Source organism: Myotis yumanensis, unplaced genomic scaffold (genome assembly GCF_028538775.1).
Source record: "Myotis yumanensis isolate MYYU_CA2020_CCGP unplaced genomic scaffold, mMyoYum1.0.hap1 SCAF_10, whole genome shotgun sequence".
In the NCBI taxonomy this organism is placed as follows: domain Eukaryota; kingdom Metazoa; phylum Chordata; class Mammalia; order Chiroptera; family Vespertilionidae; genus Myotis; species Myotis yumanensis.
In genome coordinates this window covers 64,521,257-64,543,122 of record NW_027223761.1, presented here as the reverse complement: position 1 = coordinate 64,543,122, position 21,866 = coordinate 64,521,257, and the positions used below count along the sequence as shown (strand labels likewise).

Here is a 21,866-nt window from a genome sequence, read left to right as displayed (position 1 = left end):
CTGTAGCGTTGTAATATAATTTTTAATCCAGAATTGTGATGCCTCCATTTTTGTTCTTATTTCTCAAGATTGCTCTGGCTGTTCAGGGATTCTGTGGTTCCATATTTATTTTAAGGTTGTTATACTTTTGTAAAAAAATGCTGTTAAAATTTTATAAGGATTTCATTGAATCCTTAGATCGGTTTTGGTTGTACTGACATTTTAAAAATACCAATTTTCTGATTCATGAATATACAATATCTTTTTACTTATTTGTGTCTTTTTAACTCTTATTCATTAATATGTTATAGTTTTCCGTATACAAATAATTCACTTCCTTAGATAAATTTTGACTTAGGTACTTCATTTTTGATGCAACTATAAATGAGATTTTCTTACGTTCTCTTTTGAATAATTTATTACTAGTGTATAGAAACACACCTGATTTTTGCATATTGATTTGTATCCTACAACTTTACTGAATTTTTTATTGTTCTAACAGTTTTCTGGTGCATTCTTTAGGGACTTCTACATATAACATGGTCATCTGCAAATAAAAGTAAAATAGTTTACTTCTTTCCAATATGTATGTATGTATGTATGTATGTATTTAGACTAATTGCTTTGGCTGGGACTTCCATACAATGCTGAATAAAATTGGCAGTAGAAGTCACAATTGTCTTAATTCTTATTTTAAAGGAAAAGCTTTCAGCATTTTATTGTTGAATATGTTGTTAATTGTGGGTCTGCCATAGCTTTTATTATTTTGTGGCTTATTTCCTCTACTCCCATTATGTTGACTGTGATTATCTTGAATGAATCTTGAATTTTGTCAAATGCTTTTTCTTCATATAGTCACATAATCATATATATATATATATATATATATCCCTAATATGCGAATAGACCAAACGGTGGAACAACTGAACAACCAGTTGCTATGATGTGCACTGACCACCAGGGAGCACACACAGAGCATGGCGGGCATCAGCCATGGCGGGATGGTGGAGAAGTGAGCGGGGGCGCCAGGCCAAGGCATGCCACTGGTCGCTGTCATTGGGGTGAGCCTCTGATGGTTACTAAAAATTCTTTGCTCCCCTGTGCTGCGGTCCCACCTGGCAATCACACCCGCTGCTGGCACCGGCCCAGTTGTCCATGCTGTCAGCAGGTACGAGTCGGGCAGGCACTGTCAGCGTGTGGGAACAGTGGCGGCAGGAGTGGGGCTGCTGGCAGAGTGGGGACCTGGGCCGTGGTGGGAGGGGCCGGGTGGGGGTACAGAGGATGGGCTGAGACCTGCCCCCTGTGCCCACTGTAGCCTCAGGGCCCACAGTTCCTTTCAAGGTGCATGAATTCATGCACTGGGCCCCTAGTATTACTATAATTCCTCATTTTGTTAATGTGGTGCATCACATTGGTTGATTGTGGATGATGAATCAGCCTTGCATCACTGTAGTAAATCCCACTTGATCACATTGTATGATCCTGTTAATGTACTATTGAATTTTGCTTGCTCATATTTTTGTTGACAATATTTGCATCTGTGTTCAAGAATATTGGCCTATAAACTTATGAAGCTTCCTTGTCTGGGTTTGATATCAGGGTAATGCTGGCATTATAAAATGAGTTTCAAAGTACTTCTTCCTCTTCTAATTTTTGTAATTATTTGAGAAGGATTAGTGTTAATTTTTCTTTATATATTTGGTAGAATTCATTTTGCCTGGGACTATATTTCATTAGGAATTTTTTATTAATGATTTAATATCTGTACTAGGAATTGGTCTGTTTATATTTTCTATACCTTCATGGTTCAGAATTTGTAGGTTGTACATTTCTAGGAATTTAACCATTTCTTCTAGACTCTTATTTTTTAATCTTTGTCTAAGCATACGTTGTGTGTGCGTTGTGTTGTTTTTTAATTGACTTTAGAGAGAGAGGAAGGGAGAGTGAGAGAGAGAAAAAAAAGAAACATCCCTATGAAAGAGTAACATTGATTGGCCACCTCCAATAGTCTCCCTGAGTGTGGATTGAACCTAAAACATATATGTCCTGATCAGGAATCAAACCCACAACACTTCTGTACATGGGACAATGCTCCAACCATATGAGCCACACAGGCCAGGACATTTCTTCTAGGTTTTCAATTTGTTCTTTATATACTCACTAGAGGCCCGGGGCATGGAAATTCATGCACTGGAGGGGGGGTTCCTCAGCCTGGCCTGCCCCCTCTCACAGTCTGGGAGCCCGCAGGGGCGGGAGGCGACCTGGTGAACAGGGGAAAGAGACGCCCCATCACACCTCTGCTGCTGCCACTGCTGGGAGCACAAGCCTCGGCCGGCCCTGGTTACCTGAGCCTCAGGCCAGCCCAAGGCGGCTGGACAGCCGCCATCCGAGGCTTGCCTGCACATCGGGATGGCCCTGGGCGGCTGGGGGGCTGAAGGGATTGAGGTACACCAGAGGCAGCCATGCGCCTGCTGCCCCGGCAGGGCTGAGGGGACTGGGCGTCGCCATCTTGTGGCTGCAGGCACTGCCGTCTTTGAGGGTGGGGAAGCCAATTAGCATATTCCCTCCTTATTGGCTGTGGGCGCTGCCATCTTTGCAATGGTGTGAGGGTCAATTAGCATATTCCTTTTTTATTACATAGGATCGGTAGTATTTATGTGGTATCAGTTGTCATGTATCCTCTCTCATTTCTAATTTTAAGTATTTGAGTCCTGTCTCTTTTTTACTTGGTTAGTCTCACTGGAAACTTGTGATTTTTGCTTATCTTTGCTATTTCTTTTTTTTTTCGTATTAGTGATGGGCTTAATTGTTCTTTTACCAATTCTTTGAGATTTAAAGTTAGTTTTTTTATTTGAGATCTTTCTTTTTTTCTTAATGTGGGCTTTTTATTTTTGCTATGTACTTTCCTCTTAGAACTCCTTTTGTCATATCCCATAATGTTTGATGTGCTACATTTCCATTTTAACCCTTTGAGTACCAACCAATAGCCTAGGAACTATGCTAAAATTGCCAAGGCATTTTTGCTGATTTTACAGCAGTTTAGGAGAAATATTATGACTCGCAAGTCAATGAAGTTACATATTCAAAAACTTAAGGAAACCTTTACTACATTTGTCTTCTGCACTTGGATGCCATCTGTCAATAAAGAGTGAACTACTAGCATCTAATAGTGACACTGCAGGAGGAGCGCGATTTGTCTAAGATTTTTTTTTTATTGCCTTTTTGCATCTGGGTTATTCAATAGAATGTTGTTTAATCTTCATATATTTGTGACTATTCCAGTTTTCTTCTACTTTACTTCTACTGTGGTAAAAAAAAAAAAAAGTATTTCAATGTGATTTCAATCTTTTTAAATTCATTAAGCCTTTTTTTCCTAGCATATTTCTATCGTAGAATATGTTCCATGTGTCCATGCGAAGAATGTGTATGCTGGTGCTATTAGATTGAATGTTCTGTAAATATCTATTAAGTTAATTTGGTCCAATGTGTAGTTAAAGTCTAGAGGTACCTTGATTATCCGTCTGGATGATTTGTTAAATGTTTTAAGTAAACCATGAAAATTTGGTTAGGGTAATATTCTTCACTGTTATCATTTAATATAAATTACAAAAGAAAAATTAAATTTGAAAAACAACTAAAATAATATATTTAATTAGAATTGTTGCATATGCTGATATGGATGAACAGCATAGTAATTTCTGTTTAAATAGAGATGATGTAAAATATTAGTAAGAAATTTTGTTCAAATAATGGAAAGTTAAAAGAAAGGTCACTTGTAATCACAATACTTTCTTTTCTTAACAGGTGACCTCAAAGGATTGTCATTTATTACCATTCAGAATCTACTGAGCATCATTTTTGCATGACCACAGTAAAAGGATATCTTTACAGAAACCAGTTCCATTTTGGAGTTCCTAATTTGGACCCTGTTTCAGAAAGCAGGTACAATTCATCTTTTGTTCATTTGCCTTTAAAATTGAAAAGAATGTTGAAAGGAAAAAAACAACAACCATAAAACCCATGTGTTTCCTTTATAGAAATCCTGAACAACACCTCAGTATATTACAGCTTAAATTTTATATACTCAAAATAAGTGTTTTATCTTGAAATTGAAAAACACCTTAATTGTGTCACTAAACACACACACTAGAAATATTCTGGAAATTATATTAAGGTGAAAAATAAATTGTAAATATTTTCTTTATTACACCTTTAGTTTGATATGGGAATGGCAAGTACATATTGATTGTTAATTTACTGAAAACAGTAAGAGGAACAATACTCTGATATAGCCTCCTGTTTCATAATATCTTCCTCCACCAATGTATAATGTGCTAGTGAGTGGGTTTTATGATTTTTGACAGCTTGAGCTTGAAAACAATGCTTATATTATATAAGCAGGAAGTCATAGTCAATAAAAGGTTGAGTCAGTCCCACCTTAATAGGGAATCTCCTAAATGAAGTGACTTTTATGCTCTTTGCTCAGTAGCTCCACATTCTTATATCCTTATAAAACAACCAAAATCATTAAATATTAATTGCATCTGTTTTTGAGTAAAAGTGACCATTTGCACAACTTAATAATAATCCTTTAAAATTAATTCAATAAACTATTTTGGAATACATAATTTGACATGCTTAATATTCACAATTAAGTGGGCATTAGCAGACTATCTTAAATCCATGGTGTACTATTTACTTGAATATTTAATTTAAATAATTTTAGATAACCAAATATGTAAATTATTTGGGGGTAGTTAATTATATTTGTTTTCTAATTATTTGTAAAATGTTGACAATATCACATCCAAATCCAAGGCTGCCATATATCTGCCCTCTAATTTGTTAAGTTAATTGATTCAAAATATTGGGAAGTATTTCCCTCCGCCTCTTCTGTGCTTTCAGTTTTGTCAGGCTTTCAGGCTTGAAAATTAGAATTAAAGAAGGAATGTGAGTAAATTTTATTTTGAGAGCAGTTCTGTAGGAGAGTGTAAGAGGCTAGAGTTTGACCAATGTAATTTTACTTTGTAATAATCATGCCTAGACCCCAGAAGGTTATTGCAGATAATTTTATATTTTATGCATTACCTTCAAACATACCAATTTGTCATTTTCATTGAAAGTCCTAACTGCACCAGGTATCCTTATATTAATTTTGTAAGAAAAAAAAATCAATTTTACATTTTAGAAAGTCTAGAAAACAAGTGGAGTGAAGAGATAAGTAAGTGGGTAGAAAGTATCTGATAGTGAATCCTCAAACCATGGAAAAGAGTGAGTTCCCCATAAATTAATACATTGCTTTATTCTAATATTAGACAGATTTTTTAGCCAAATTTTGCCATAGTAGTTCAGTTTGTTGTAAGAATATCAAAATAGGTTACATATGCAAAATAAAATTAAAATAACAATGTGTGTTCTACCTAGAAATTATGCATACACATTTTGGAAAATATTTCATATATATCTATAATATTTCATATATATGTATACTTCCTATATATAAACAGTTTGTTCTCAACTCTTAATCACTGGAGCATATTAGCAAATCAAACTCTATATTAACTTGCTACCTCTTCAATATCCATGAATACTAGAGATGAGTTATATGGAGATACCTTAATTGAATTTTGCAATGTAGAAAATGTTTATTTATGGTTCTTGTGACATTTTCAAAGAAAGACAACCGAATATAGCATAGCAGCTGTAGGCAAGAGGATTTTGGATTTAATGCTTACTTCCAGATGGATGATGGATATGCAATTTAAATTTATGGTTAGAAGTATCAGCAGATGGAAATAGAATGGAGTGAATGTCTTTGCCACCTGTGAACTGGGGCATTCTATCAATTACCAGCTGAATTATTTTAAATTCAAGTAGCTCAACAGAACTCTAATTAATTTTTGAGAAGAGTCTTTTTGCCAACCTATTAATAAGTGTTGGCTTCAAGTTGACGACGGAGAGCTGATTTAACAGTGCAGGGAACCTATGGAAGTAGGTTTGGCAGGGCATAGTTCAGTCTTGTCATGTCACTCTTGTTATTGCTCTGCCCAACTAATTGAAAAGCATATTGGTAACACAGGAAGCAATTGAAACAAGTGAGACAGACTAAGCACTCCAAGAAGACCTAAGTGAATTAGAATTGATGAATCTGATGAGAGTGGGCTCACAGCGTCGCTTTAAATAAAACCCCATTTCATTCACGTTCTTGCACCTCATCTGTTACCACAACTACTCAAAACACTTACAATAGGCACTGACAGTTTCATCTTGACACAATCAGCCAAATCCCTGCCATAAAAGGCAGCATATATTAAAAGGCGTCCTTAGTTCAGCCTCTGAGACTGAAATGTTTCACTCAATAACTTACACAACTCTAAACAGTCGGTGATGGCTTCGTTCCAAGAGAAAGAACTTTGTTCTGTCTGAGAAGAGGCTAAGTGGCTGTAGGCTTACAGATTTTCAGAATCGGCAGAATTTTTACCACTTGATGAAAAAACAACAAAAACCCTCAAGTCTTTAGTATCAGTGTGTGCACTACAGGGTATTATGTCTGAAAAACATAGAGTGGAGTGTTCTCCGAATTTCAAAACTGGAAAATTTAATTTTGATCCTTGATAGTCTTGAAAATTGCACAGAAATTGGAAAGAAAGAAAACTATTATTTTTGCATGCTAGTCCATAGGTTGTTACATTGTATGAGTTAACAGCATTGACATTTGGTATAAAGTTTACAGTGTGGTATCCCTCGTTGACTTAAAATAATTGGGAGTTTTATGGAGATAAAACTAATATTCAGTTTTGCTGAACATTAGAAATAACTTTGTTATAGTTGCAGCGTTCACAGTAGTCCTTCAGGGGTAGTATGTTCAAATAAATGGGAATGTATAATTTGTAATTGTTAGCAAGAGAGATGGAACAGTTCCTTCCAAAATTATTATTTAACTAGAGGCCCGATGCACAAAATTTGTGAAAGAGTAGGCTTTCCTTCCCCCAGCTGCCAGCACTGGCTTCCCTCTGGCACCCGGGACCCGGGCTTCCCTCGAAGTCCAGGCTTCGTCCAGAAGGTCATCGGAAGGACATCCAGTTTAATTAGCATATTACACTTTTATTATTATAGATAGTAAAATCTTAATTCATTTTAAGGTCAGTATTAAAAACATCTGTATTTTGCCATTTGTAAAATTAGTTACTTAATTTTGACTATATTTGTAGGTTTTTAGGGGGAAGATACTGTTTTAAAATATTTTATGGAAAAATTTGTTATATAAAGTATACCAAAACAGCTAGGCATGTTAATCAAAATAGAAGGCCTTAAATAGTTTATCAGTTGGTGTAAAATAATGTATAATTTGCAGTTGTATTTATTTCTTAGCATTTATCTCTATCTGCCAGTTATAGAGGTGAGAGGTGGTGAATTGCGGTGGGTTAACAAGGGATATCTTTAATATAAGCTTATTTATAGAAGATATGTTGGTGAATTAATATTGCTCCAGTTCGTTGCTAAGGATATGAAAGAAAATTAAGTTTGCCCAAAGCAAGTAGAGGGAAAAAAAACTTAACATGTTTTAGTGTGGTAATATGACAGTGTGCTCATAGATTATAGTGCATAGACTATTAGTAGAATGATGCAAAACATTCACCCATTTAAAAATTGTAAACATTCAAACAATTCTAGTAATTTGATGTATGCAAAAGACCTCATGCATGATACCTACTTAGTACAATAACTTTTACTGAACAGTACTGAGGATTCTTTCCTATACCTTTAAATGCCAAGGAGGACTGAGCATGGAAACAAAAGCCAAATGGTTTTTCTGGTGCAGTTTTCGAAAATGAGGAAGTTTCTGTCCAGTTGTGCTTACATACCAGCATTTTGAAACCCTTAATCTGAATGCTCAGTTTTCTGAACACCCCAAAGCTATCCTAATAAAATACAGGGGTGGGAAAAAGTAGGTGTATAGTTAGAATACAAATAAATAACATGATAATTAATGAAGAGTAATATAAGAATAAAATCTGTGTCACATACTCACAACTGTAGACCTACTTTTGCCCACCCCTTTATATGAGGGGCTCCATCTCCACCTGTAGATGTTTGAAATTTAGTTAGTCTGTAGTAAGCCTAGTATACAGACAGAAAAATGATTAACATACAGACTTTTCTTAAACACTGTCACATTTGCTGAGTATATGGGGGTGATTTTGACAAGTGGAAAAATTACAAACTTTGGAATAAAGTAGAACCAGAATTGAAGCTCTGCTGTAAATTCGCTAGCTTTAGAAACTTGGGCCTAATTGTTATGAACCTCAAGTTTTCTTCAGCTTTAAAAATGGGATAATAATTCATGTTGCAAGGATGTGAGAAGTTGATATTAAACATGTCTGCCTGTCTATGTATATAAACAAACACACACACATACTTGGAGTTTGGTTTCTGGAAGATGTTTAACATGATAGCTGTTGTGATAGAATGAGTACCATATATTTTATCACTGAGTAGAACAAACAGTTTTATTGAGTGCCTGATGAGATTTTTTAAAAAGAGAAGGAATGAAAGAAGGAAAGAGAGAGGAATGTAGGAAAGAAGTACAAACAAAAGAAGGGAACAAAACAGAAAAAGAAAGAAAAAGAATGAAATAAGGAAAATAAGGAAGAAAGAAAGGGAAGGAGAGAAAAAAAGAAGTGGGGGAAGGGAAGAGAGAAAGGGCAGAAAGGAAAAAAAAATAGATATGTACCTTTTTCTTGTCACATAGTATTTGCATTCTAGGGCTGTTGTGGGATATAAGATTAACATAGAAAAGTAAACCATCTGTCATAAATTATTAGAAAATAAAATACAAAAACCCCTCCAAATCATAGTCTACAACATTGCTCATATAATACTCTGCTGGATTTTGTGTTAGCATATAGCACTCTTTCCTCATTCTTGTACTCTTTAGTATATTAGAGTACCCAGGGGCCTAATAACTGCCTTTCTGAGAAGACCCATCCTCAAGATTTAAGATTAGGTGCCAATCAACAAGTATTATGAGATATTGAAGGTATAAGAGAAATAGAAATCTTATCTTTGTCCTTCCAACTGCAATGGCCCCAGATGTTTTTCTTAGAATCATCTGTCAGGGCTGGAAGCTATGGTCATTGCTGAGAATTATCTACAGTTTTTGCAGTTTCTAACTCTTTGAAAGCTAGCAGTTAATTGAACATTTCGCAGTGGTCTTTCCTTACAATTATTCCTTTCACCTTATAAATATCTAATAAATTAATTCATTACTGCTTTAAATACTATGAGTTTTCTTTTCATTTTCTTGACCGACCCTTGACAGGTAAAGAATATGTCTAAACAAACAACCCCAAAACAAACACACACACAGTCCAAATATATCACAAAAGCCTAACAAAATGCATAAAAACATAGAGCTATATTATGTTCATTGTGGGTAGACTCGATTTCAAAACAGTTTCAATCCTCCCTCAGTTAGTTTTATTTTTGTGTAATTTAGCAAATAACAAAGTATGTTATTTGGACAGGTAGACCTCTGAAATAAAATAACCCAGACAATGTTCTATGTCTCTGTGAAAACTTGGTAGCAAACTTATAAGTTACTGCAGAACAGTGAAGAAAAAAAATGGACTATCCCATAAGTTATTCTAGTGCAATATGTTATCCATAAGAAAAATATTTAAATAAAATCACATCTGTCGGCATCCCAAGCTAAACAAACAAACAAACAAACAAAAACTTCAGTTGGATTTAAAATCTAAGTTTAAAAGGCAAAACTTTAAACATTGGGAAGAAAACATTGGTAATAATTTCATTACCTCAACATAGAGAAAAATATTTTTAGACATGTAAAGTAGTCTATAAATAAACAAAATGACAGATGTGACTACAATTAAAAAAAAAGAAAGAAAATAAGATTATGGTGAAACATCTTGGCACCCAAACTTTTAATAGCTCTCATTTGCTTGTAAAATAAAATAAAAAAACACAGTCTCTGATGTTGGCAATCAATCCTTTTACAGATGTGCTATAGAATTACTTTCCAAGTTTGCAGTTTACCAGTGCAGTAGATTGCAATATTGTCTTTAGTTCTTCAGCTCTCTCCATATCTGTATTATTTGGCAGTTTTTATAAATATGAGTAAAATATAATATTACTTGCCCTTTGACTTTTGGCTTATCTATATGACTTGCTTTGGTCAATAGAATTAGGCAAAGGCATTGGTACATTAGCCCTGTGGTTAGGCTTTAAGATACATTTCATATTTCCACTAGCCCTGTGGTTCTTTTCCCATTCACCAAGAAAATAAAGAGGAAAAGAGATATGTGGAGTTAATCCACTTCAGGTAAACCATTCCAGCTAATCAGCTGACTTTCAGCAACTCAATATAAGTGAGTGATAATAAATGGTTGCTCAATGTTTTGAAACATTGAGTTTGGGGATGGATTGTTATGCAGCAATGGCTAACTGATGTCACAATTATCCAGAAAGAAATTTGTGTTCCACTTATTCTTTTTTTTTATGATTTACGTGGCAACATTTTTCTTAGTAGTATATAAAATATGTATAATAAAATCGTCTAGAGTAAATGAAGAAAGTATATAATTAATACACAATGACATTTGGTAGATAAAATAAAACTGTACCTGGATTCTTGATAGTCATTATTCTTACGTTTATTCATTTCTCTGCCCTTCTCAAATTCCACTGTTATTATTAACCCTACCTGACTTGTATTATTTCCTTAATTTTCCCTCTTTTTATGTTCAAGATCAAGGTAAAATATTCTTTCTACAATAAGCTTCAGTTTATTTTTGTATGAAATGAAAGAAATATGGTACACTCTGACTGATATCATCAATATTTGTTAATTGTCTTTGATCTCTCATACAGTACGTTTTAAAGTTAGGCACTTTAACTTTATACTAATATGTACCAGCCATAGAGCTTTACACATAGTGTGTTCTTTATATCTGAAATAAATAAGTATAAATAATGATTGATGTATATGATACTCATTGTTACAAATACATATGTTTACAGTTTATAGAGAAATTAATTTCACTCAAATTATTCCTCCAGATTTAAGTTTTCCCTTACTTTACTATGGGCATTATGATTAAGGGAGAGTGTTTAAATCTAAATGAGGTGAACTGAGGATCATGTCTCTACAGATGTTAAGTAATATTTAAATTGTCATCTACCATCCTCAGGGCTAATATGTGAAAATTTGTAAGTAGAAAATCCCTTTTAATAATATATGTTGAGTTAAAAGTTTAGACTACTGTCAGCGAAGATTACACTATAAATAGTTTACTAGTGACAGTATAATCCCTTAGTAAACTTTTTAAAAATTCTAATGTCATTTTGTGAAGGATATATTTCATTTAGCACAATAACATTTTTTCCCTTGGAAAATCTTTATATTTTCTTGGATTGTAATTTAGAAATTTATATTTCTACATGGTTTTTAGTAATTAGTTCATTATAGAAAGCATGAAAAATAGTCCAAAAAATTTCTCTGGAACCTTATAAATTGGACACAGTGGCACCAGATTTTGTTCTTGCTTAGTCAATTCTAGTCTATTACCATGGTTGAAAATCTTACTTTTTTGAATTATGCTTTTAATTTAACACTACATTAAGCAAGTTAATGTATTTACTTTACAAACAATTTTTTTTTTTTGCCTAATTTGCTTCTGACATGTTGAAGATGGGAGGAGGTACTTTTAGTAAAAAGCTTTTGCTCACTCATGCTGAGGTGGGTTGAGGGCTATCCTTGCACATATGATGGAATGGTAGGTTTCAGGGAAATAAAGAAGCTTAAGATTTTTGGTTGCTCTAGAAATTATAATTAGTCTTTTTTTATCTGCTTTATTTTTCTTATAAATATGCCAGAGTTAGAGTAACCACCATCTCAGAGATTTAACCTACAGACAATACCTATATTATGTTAAAGGCTTCATACCACCTATGTGTTTTGCAAATAGATAAATTATTTAAATAATTAAACATTTCATCAGTACATCCTGAACATAACTTTTAACATCAAAAATATTTTATATTAAGGTAGCACATGGAGTAGAATGTATTAAAGGATCTCTGAGGTTTTTTTGAGGGGATGAAGAAGAAGGTGAAAAATGACCCTTGTGTTTATATGTCACTATAGCAAATCATATTGTTCTAAGATTTCAGTGATGCATAGCAGTGGAAATAACAGAGACGAGTACAATAGACTTTTCCATAGACTGAGTTTTCCAGGTCATTTAATCCTCTCTAGTGTCTTCAGAACACTCCAACAGAGTTAATGATAACAGATTGTCACATTATTGTCCTCACGATGACCTGTTTGGGTAGAAAATAAAAAACGCTATACTCCCAAAGCTTTGGATAAAAATATAGTTATCATCAGCTCATCAGTTTTGTCCTCTCTCTCTCTCTCTCTCTATTTCTCTCTCTCTCTCTCTCTCTCTCTCTCTCTCTCACACACACACACACACACAAACAGAGTCATGTGAATTCTTCAATTGTGTCACTTTATTAGAAAGTATAGTGTAAGCTGTCTAAAATGAAATCAAGATCTAGCAAATTAACAAAAGCAAAAAAGGCCAATATACGCAAGGCTTGAGTGATAGGCATGTCTTTCGATCTTAGAACTTCTCAGAATTTTACTCACAACCATGTAAGTAATTCTCACAGAGTTGGTAATCTGGCCTTACCATCCATGACAGATGAAAAATAGAATTTGAGAAGATAATTCCATCTTGCACCAACTTCCCACTGAGGTTTCACATAGAACATGTCTCAAGATTATTGTACCAAAAAGATAGGAAACTGGGTTAAAAGTGTCCCTCATTGGTTGAGAGTTAACTTTTGGAAAATTAAATCCTGGGGCCATTTTAACTGCCCTGCATAGCCTAAAAAACCTTCCATGGTGCTAGAGAAAAACCTTGAGTCAGAGAAGCAAAGATGCAGTTCAGACCCTGAAGGAGGCAAAACATCAGTGAGTACAGGAACTGTCCTCTGTGGCTGCAGGTGGGTTGAGGGATTAGGGATTGGAACATTAACAATATCTCCTATTGGTGTGTAATTACAATATGGTCAGATTCTCTGAAAACACAATAAATCCTACAACAAATTTCTTCAGCGAATGTGAGACCTGTTCACCCTAACCTTAGTTTTGGGCTAAAAGGAACTTGCTTTTAGGCTGATTCTACAATTCAGTTATTAAGAGGTATGTCTGCTCACACAATAAAGTCAACAACAAATGTCAACTAACATTGCATTTAGTACATAAAACAGTAAGTCCAGGCCCTGGCTGGTTTTGCTCAGTAGATGGAGCGTCGGCCTGCGAACTGAAGGGTCCTGGGTTATATTCCAGTCCAGAGCACATGCCCAGGTTGCAGGCTTGGTCCCCATTGGGGGGCATGCAGGAGGCAGCTGATTAATGGTTATTTCTCATCATTGATGTTTCTATCTCTCTCTCCTCTCTCTCTTCCTCTCTGAAATCAATAAAAGTATATTTAAAAAGCAGTAATTTCAGTCAAAAATATCAATCAAATTAGCTGTTGGGTATAAAAGAGTCAAAATAAATTGTTTATCATTATTTTTCACTTCTGAAATCTCATATTAATATCTTATATTACATTTTACAAGGAGAATCTGAGTATAATTAGAACACTCAGAGTTCCCTGAATGGCATGGCCTCACATAGGCATACCAGACAGGGTAAAAAAGATAGTGGAATTCCTTACCTAATATTTACTTTATAATTTGTTTTATATTTCCATTGCTATTGCTTATATTGTGAAAGAATACTTTTCCTACTTCATAATTTTATTTATATCTACGAACTAAATGATTAGGAATAAGAACTATACTATTCAGATAAATAAATAGATATAGAAAACAACAATAGGGTAATGATGTAATAAGAGGGAAACTATTTTAGAAGTGTGATTTCTATAACAATGACAAAGTCTTAAGTTGTGACTAAATATTCACATAACTATGTTTTGTATGCTTTATGTTTATACTTTAAAATTTAAGTTGACTGGAAAGCTTCTTTAACTTAGATCATTTTAAAGTCCCATGGGATACTTACAGAGCATTTGTTAGTACCTTTTGGAGTTAGAAGGGAAATCATAGTTGAAGTTCCTGATAACTTTGCTTTGTAATTTGTTTTGAGATGGGGCAGTACATTGTATTTCCTAAGATTTAGCCATATGAGAAATGAGGATAAGCAGAATCTTGAAAAGATTTTTGAAATGCCTATTATACACATAGAATTTAAATTATTTTATAAAATTACAGTGAAAATATTCTTTTACACTTTTTCAGAAATATCTAGTTTTTTTCTGCTTGAGGCTTTTCAAAGAATAAAGATGATGTTTGAGAAATATTTTTAGGAATAGCTTAATCATTTTCCTGTTCTATAAAAGTTAAATTAAAAAAGAAAAGAAAACTACACTAAGTTCGTATTTTTTTACAATTTAAATGGCTGCTATCATATAAAAATTGGTGTAATTATTTAATGTAGTATTCACATTTCAAAGTATTATATGTTGTGTTATATGCTTTAGTTTTATTTATTTTTTAATTTTTATTTACTGGAAGGTTATGTGAGGATATTCTGCTAAGGTGACATTTGCTTTAAGATATAAAGGAAATAAAGTGGCTAGCCATGTGGGGTGACAGAGGGACAGCAAATACAAATGTTTGATGCAAGAGTGTGTTTGATATGTTCTGGGAACTTAATATGCTGGAGAATGACTGAGGGAGAGAATAGAAAATGTGAAATCAGAGAGCTGGAGGGACATAAAAAACAATAAGTCAATGTCAGATATTGTGAGAGATTTACCTTTTACTTTCTATGAAGTGGGAAACTGTTGGAAGGTTTTGAACTGAGGAATGTCATGATTTAATTTATATTCTAAGCATCTATTGATGGGTTACATAAAGAAGGGATGAAGCAAAGAGTAAAAAGGTTATTACTGGTGAGTTTGTTTGCCTCCCCTCACCTTAAACTCCCCAACTAGGAGGTGGGTGTTGCCTTGGCAACTAGAAAAGGAGAGTTTCTACTTACTGAAATTTAATTAATGGCAGGATTCTGGTGGGAAGGTAGTGAAGTTTATTTTCAGAGCAGTGTGAAATGCCTATTTGTCATATAAGTGAAGGTATAAAATAGGCAGTTAGGCATATGACTTTAGAGTTTTAGGCAGGTGAGTTGACCAGAGATATAAAATTGGGAAGTTTGCACTGGTGTTTCCTGCCAATATAAAAGAATAAGCAAAACAAAAGCCTGAGCAGGAGCAGCAACAGAAATTAAGGAACAACTGAAAAAGGATGATTCAGATGCCTTGTGAAGATAGCTTTTAAGAAAGAGGAGGTAAATATCCATGACAATTGCTGGTATAGGTCTGATAAGATGAAGGCTTGGTATTGACTTTCTACTTATTTTGATTTCATTCTTACTTTGCCAGGATCTTTTGCAATGGAGTGATAGTTATAGTGGGAAGGAACACGTGGTCTCATTGCATTTGAGAGGAAGTGGAAAGAATAAAAAAGCAAAACAGGGAGAGAAGTTTCTCCAAAGCACTGATTGTCAATATTAGCAATCTTAGTAGTAATTATAAAAAAGTAAATAATTAAACAAACGGAAGTAAATAATTGTTGGCAGAAGCTAAGATACCATGATTGCATAAATCTACATCTAGCATATACACAACTACAAAATAGGATTCCATTTTTCTTTAAAATTAACGGCTTCAAATTTTCAGTATTTTGAATAAACTTTTTGATTACTTCTGCTTCTTCATCTGCCTGGTTAGACAATAATTTATTGAATATATCTGATTAGTTGGGTGATTGAAATGCTTGATGTCTTAGAAAGCATTTATAAAGAGGCTTTATTATTTTATGTGCATGCTGTACCTTTTGTAAATTATCAAGTCTAACAATAGATGAACTAAGCATTCAGTGTCATCATACAACTGGAGGAGAGGTCTCTCTGTGAAACAGTTCTTACTGTAATGAATATCCATAGCTAACTGAAATAATTTAATTCTATTTTATATTAAAATGCACTGATAATAAATAAAACACTGAGTATTGATTTATAATAGATATAAATATATATTGCAAAACAAAACGCAATGTAATTGTCTCAAAATAAGAGAGCTAGAATTTGATTTTAGACAAAATGCATACAATCCTAATAATTAAAATTTACAATCACTTTTGATAGTTTCTATAGTATAGTTTCATAGCTTGACTTTTTGATTCATTAAAAGTTAGAGGCAGTCTGGAAGTGTCAAATGATATGACATTTGTCATTCAAATGCATGAGTGTGAGTCCCTACTCTGCTGTTTCAAAATGGTATGATAGCTAGCAAACTGGTAGTCTCACGTTCCTCACTTGTAAAATTATAATAACCAGAATGTTTACCATATTGGGTCACTGTCAGACAGTGTGATGTACTATTATCTATAGGTCCCATACTTTGTGTTCTTTGTGAAAGGAGAAGTATTTTTCTACAAACAGTGTAAAATGTGAAGAAAAGGAAAACCTGGGAGCTAGGATTTAGCTTCACCAGAACATCTTAGTCCATTAACCAGTCTCTGTTGAATTATCAAGGAGACAAGATTCCAGAAATAGAGACCTTCATAAACTACACCTTGAGTCCAGTCCCCTACAATTGAAATTCAAGAATAATAAGTGAAACACCAGGAGTGAAGAAAATTACTATTAAAAACAACAAAAGGAGTTGGAAAATTCTGGTATAATTGGCATCCAAGTTGAAATTACTACAATAAGGCTTATTGCAATTATAAATTATAAAAAAGTGGTCCATTAAATTAGATGTAATAACACCTCCTCCTGCTTTAACCAGTAGGCTATCTAACACATGTGGACATAAACCAGTGATGATAAGTATTCATTATACTATTTATTTCTACTTTTAAGGATATAATAAATATTTGGATAAAATAAATTAGAACCAAATAAGCATAAACTATTATTCCAGCTGTGATATTGATAATTTTACTCAGGCGACATAGAAAATGGCTCCAATAAAGGCCATTTGTTAGCAGAGAGAAAATCTTAAGAGATATACAAAATGAATGAAAAACAAATGACAAAATACAAAATAAAATGAAAAAGGAGTTTTAGATTGCTGTATTTCAATGGTAGTAAAACATGGTGACTAAAATTGTCCGTAGGAACTACTCTGCAGAGTGAAGGCTGATGCTCGGACCCTCTCTGAAAGACAGCCATTAGTGACCTGGAGGTGAATGGGGAAAAGTGAGTGGGGGATGATGATTGGCAGATACCCAAAATGGACAGAGACATCGGGTCTGAGCTGGCCCACCTAACTAACCCCATGTGCCATTACCAGGTTAGCTACTGAGGTAAAACGGTTATTATTGACAGTGCAGCCACAACACGTGTATTGGACCAATAAAACATAATAGTATTTTTATGTATTAATCTTAAAAGCCAAAAGTACAAATAAACATCATGAGCTCTCTGAACCAAGGGTCATTTTTGAAGTGTGGGCGTTTGGCATGCACCAGATGTTTCCGTGAACGTTTTGCACAGGACAAAATGTCCTACAAGGGTGGATGAGGAGTTTTTATTATCTGGGTAATAAAGAAATTGGTGATGTGTAGTCTGGAGAAAACGAGACAATCTGCACATTCTCAGCTGTGTAGAAGGCCTGTCTTGTGGAAAAGGAATTAGGACAGACATGCCTTGATCCAAAGAATAGTACTCTAAGGCTAGCAATCAGAAAGTAAGCTATTTCAGCTCAGTGTGGTAAAGAGATTTTGACATTTTAAATTATGTGATGCCAGTGAATGCTTTATTGCAAGAAATACCCTGCACTTTGAAAATGTTCTGGATATCCCGGGTCACTTCCAACACTAAGAGTCTTTGATTTTTTAGATTTAAAATAGATTTATTTGAAATGCCTATTCGAAGTTTTAGTAAGAAGCCTTGCGTCTGGCTTTAAGATAATCTGAAAAGTTCATATTATGCCCTAACTGTATCTCTCTATCTATCTCTATCTCTATCTCTAGCTCTATCTCTATCTCTATCTCTATCTCTAGCTCTATCTCTATCTCTAGCTCTAGTTCTGTCTCTGTCTCTATCTCTCTATCTCAATTCTATCTCTATATCTATCTCATCATTTCACATTCTGCATAATTTAAACTTTTAAACTGTATAAATACAAAAATGCTTTCATATAGCATTATTTTTTAATGAGGAGAAAAAAAGCCATGACGATTGGTCATTCATTTAAAGAAACGTTCACATTTCCACAGCAATTTCACATAGCGAAACTAAATACTGTAGGTCAAATAATGTATTCGAGATGGCAATAGAACAGGTCAAGTAAATGTGCAATTAGAGTTGAGTGTGCTGTTACAAGATAAACATTTAAAGATAGGAGGTTAAGCCACTTTTATGTTTATAGAAGTATTGATTCAAGGAAATCAAACATTGGAAAACTATAAACTTAAAAAATAAAGTATGACTATTTATAAAAACAACTGACATATGTATTTGGAAAATTTATCAAAGATAATTCTTTTGTGATTAAATATACTCAGGATACTCATCTTCTCACCTTCATAGTGCACGAGTAAGTTTGTGTTCCTGTCTCTTGCTTTCTAAAGAGAATTGTAAGAAAGAACTGTGTCCAATAACAACTCTATGCCTTTCCATTAAATAATATAGGGGAAACATGTAAAAACTTGTAAAAATTACATTTTGGTAAAATTTATTTTACTTTGTCCATCTCTATCCTTAGATAACTAAAAATGGAAAAGAAAACAATAAGCATTTAGTTCTCCACTCAGGTCTTGGTTAAAAATGTCAAAATTGGTTCATATAGAAAACGCTCCTTAATAAAAATTATATTTCATGTTGTTTAAAAATTTTTGTAGAAACCTCAACCAAGAGATAGTCTTCATACTAATGTTTATTTCCTTTTGAAAAATAAATCAGTCTTTTGAAAAATAAATTTGAAGTTTTTCAGCTCATCTTAAAAATAAAAGTGAAGATAAATATATGTAATGAAATGAATCAAGTAATAAGAACAAAAAGTATAAAATAGAAAATCATTATAGAGAATAAGAAAAATTAAATCAAACAACTTGAGTAGACCTTATGATCTCTATGGCAAAAAACACTGACATGGGCAATACACTGCTTGGAGAAGTGGTGAAACAGCTAAAAATGTATTATGTTACTGTGTTATGAATGTGTATAAAAGTTTTTCATCTTTATTTTGTTTCTTCAATAGTATGTTATATGCATTAATATATATATATATATATATACATATATATATATATATATAATCACACTTTAATGAATATAATGGATACCTGGGCCGTACAGTTCTTTTTAAGGAGATATCATAAATGGGCTCAATTTTTCTTTTAAATCTAGCTAATTGCTTATTTCTTAAGATTATAGTATATTTTAAGTCATTGCTCTTGTAACATAAAACATTTCTGGACCTCTTATTGTATGGATCAACAATAAGTTAAAAATGCGTAGTTTTCCTTACCTGAAGGACCTAGGACATAGCGGAAAATAGCAGTGGATGTAGCCAGGACATCTAGATGTGGAGTCTCTCAGATGCATAGTTGAACTAATATCTATAGTATGTATTGATTCCATGTATTGGATTACTCACTATGGAAATTTAGGACTTGTGCAAGCAGAGGAATAAACCACTAGTATACATACATACATACATACATACGTATGTATTTGATACTTCAAATAAAGCATTAACCAGGAATCATGTGGAACGTTAGGAAACATTGGGATATCATTGCTCATATGTTAGCACTTAATATTTTCTTGCTAATTAATTACACATTGCTGTGAATGGTGTATTAGTTTTTGGTGGCATAAACTGAATCTAAATACTCATTAGAATGATATCTCTTCTTTATTCTTTTCTGCTGCACTACTCCATTGGTAACTTTGCCCCTCTACATGAGTATCTCAAGGCAATTTAAATATGACCAAACCAAAACTAATGATTACACATACCCTCATTGTTGTGGTAGATTGAACTATTGTTCTCAATTATATACTTATATCTGACAAAATAGACCTCAAAGTGAAGGCCATAACAAGAGATAAGGAAGGCTACTTCGTAATACTAAAGGGATCGATACAACAAGAGGATATAACCCTGGTAAACATATATGCACCCAATGCAGGAGCACCTAAATACATAAAAAAACAACAACCTCCTGGTAGATAGCAAGAGAGAGATTGACAACAATACAATCATAGTAGGGGACTTTAATACCCCACTGACATCACTGGATAAATCCTCCAGACAAAAAATCAGCAAAAAAACAGCAATCCTAAATGACTCACTAGATCAGATGGACTTAATTGACATCTTCAGAACAATCCCCTCCACCCCCCCAAGCCACAGAATATACGTTGTGCACATGGGACATTTTCAAAGCTAGACCACATATTGGGTCACAGGAAAAGTCTCTCCAAATTCAAGAAGATTGAAATCATATCAAGCATTTTCTCAGACCACAATGGCATAATATTAGAAATAAACTAAAATAAAAACAATAAAAAAATCAATTATTAAAACTTAAAACAACCCAGTGATGAAGCTGTAATTACTTCCATTATGCAAAAAAAAGAAGAAAAAGAAAAAAAAAAGAAAGAAACAAATTTGAGGCTAAGAGAAGAAAGTGTACAAAGTCACATTCAACTAATGTTGACCTTATATCTACAGGGTGTTAAAGCCCATGTCCATCACATAAGGTATATAGTAAGAATAATATACATGGAAAAGGCTTTCAAAGCTTCCTTCCTTCCTTCCTTCCTTCCTTCCTTCCTTCCTTCCTTCCTTCCTTCCTTCCTTCCTTCCTTCCTTCCTTCCCATCCTTCCATTTTCTCTTCTCTTTTTTCTTCTTATTCTAAATGATGAATTGTTCCACCCTCCCAAGGTCACCATTTACAGTTGATCAGATCAGCCACTGCACAAGGTTCATGGCCAAGGAAGAAATTGGAGCCTGAGATAATGTTTATGTTCCACATGCCAAACAGTTTAGGGCTATATCTTCCCATGTGAGTGTCTTGTTCTAATTCTCAGAAAAGCTTACTAAGGCTGGTGGCAACCCTGCCCTCCCTCCTCCTGCCATAGGGTTATTCAAATCCTGCCTCTTAGGGGTCAGTCAGCTGCCTGTCACAGGTCAGTGAACCCAAAGCTAGCCTTGTACAATAATTATTACTCTGTCTTTCTCTATAGAGCCTTACCAGAAAGTTTGAGCAAATGTTTGGCAGAAACATCTTTACTGTGCAGGAATACAAAATATTTATTTGAACTTAAAAAGGTAATATTTATGGGTCAGTTGAGATATTTGTATTGTCTGTTAGTTCCAATGGTGTTTGTCTTGATTATTTAAGAGTGAAATCCCTCCCACTTTTAAAATCACATAGCACTTTCTTTGTTTTTTGTTCTCCTGCTGTTATTTCCTATTTTGCATTTTAGTCATTTGTATGAATGTCTGTGCCTTCTTCTACATTTTATATTTATTCATGAAAATACCATATCTTATTCATCTATGATCCCATGACTGGATGTGCATCAATAAGAACACTTTCCAGGAATAAGTATTTTGGGAAAACATGTAATTATATGTCTGGGAGAACTTAAGGAAAGGTATGAAGCTGTCACAACCCTAAATAATATAGATTTAAAGCAGACTATTTTAATCTGTTGGTATTTTCATATTTATAGAAAAAATCTATACATGAATTGATTTTGTCTCAATCATCATCAAAATTGAATTATATTTTAAAATCACCTCCAAATGGAAGTATTCCC

General features: G+C 33.8%; 1 protein-coding gene across 2 annotated transcripts in view; it reads left to right on the top strand.

Annotated features, from left to right (window-relative positions):
* CNTN5 (contactin 5) overlaps window positions 1–21,866 on the top strand; it is a 1,123,865-nt gene that overhangs the window by 271,409 nt on the left and 830,590 nt on the right. For both annotated transcript variants that reach the window (XM_070425923.1, XM_070425924.1), the window contains exon 2: window positions 3,784–3,921. The gene's annotated coding sequence lies outside the window, so the exon portion shown is untranslated. The remainder of the gene's footprint in view (window positions 1–3,783; window positions 3,922–21,866) is intronic.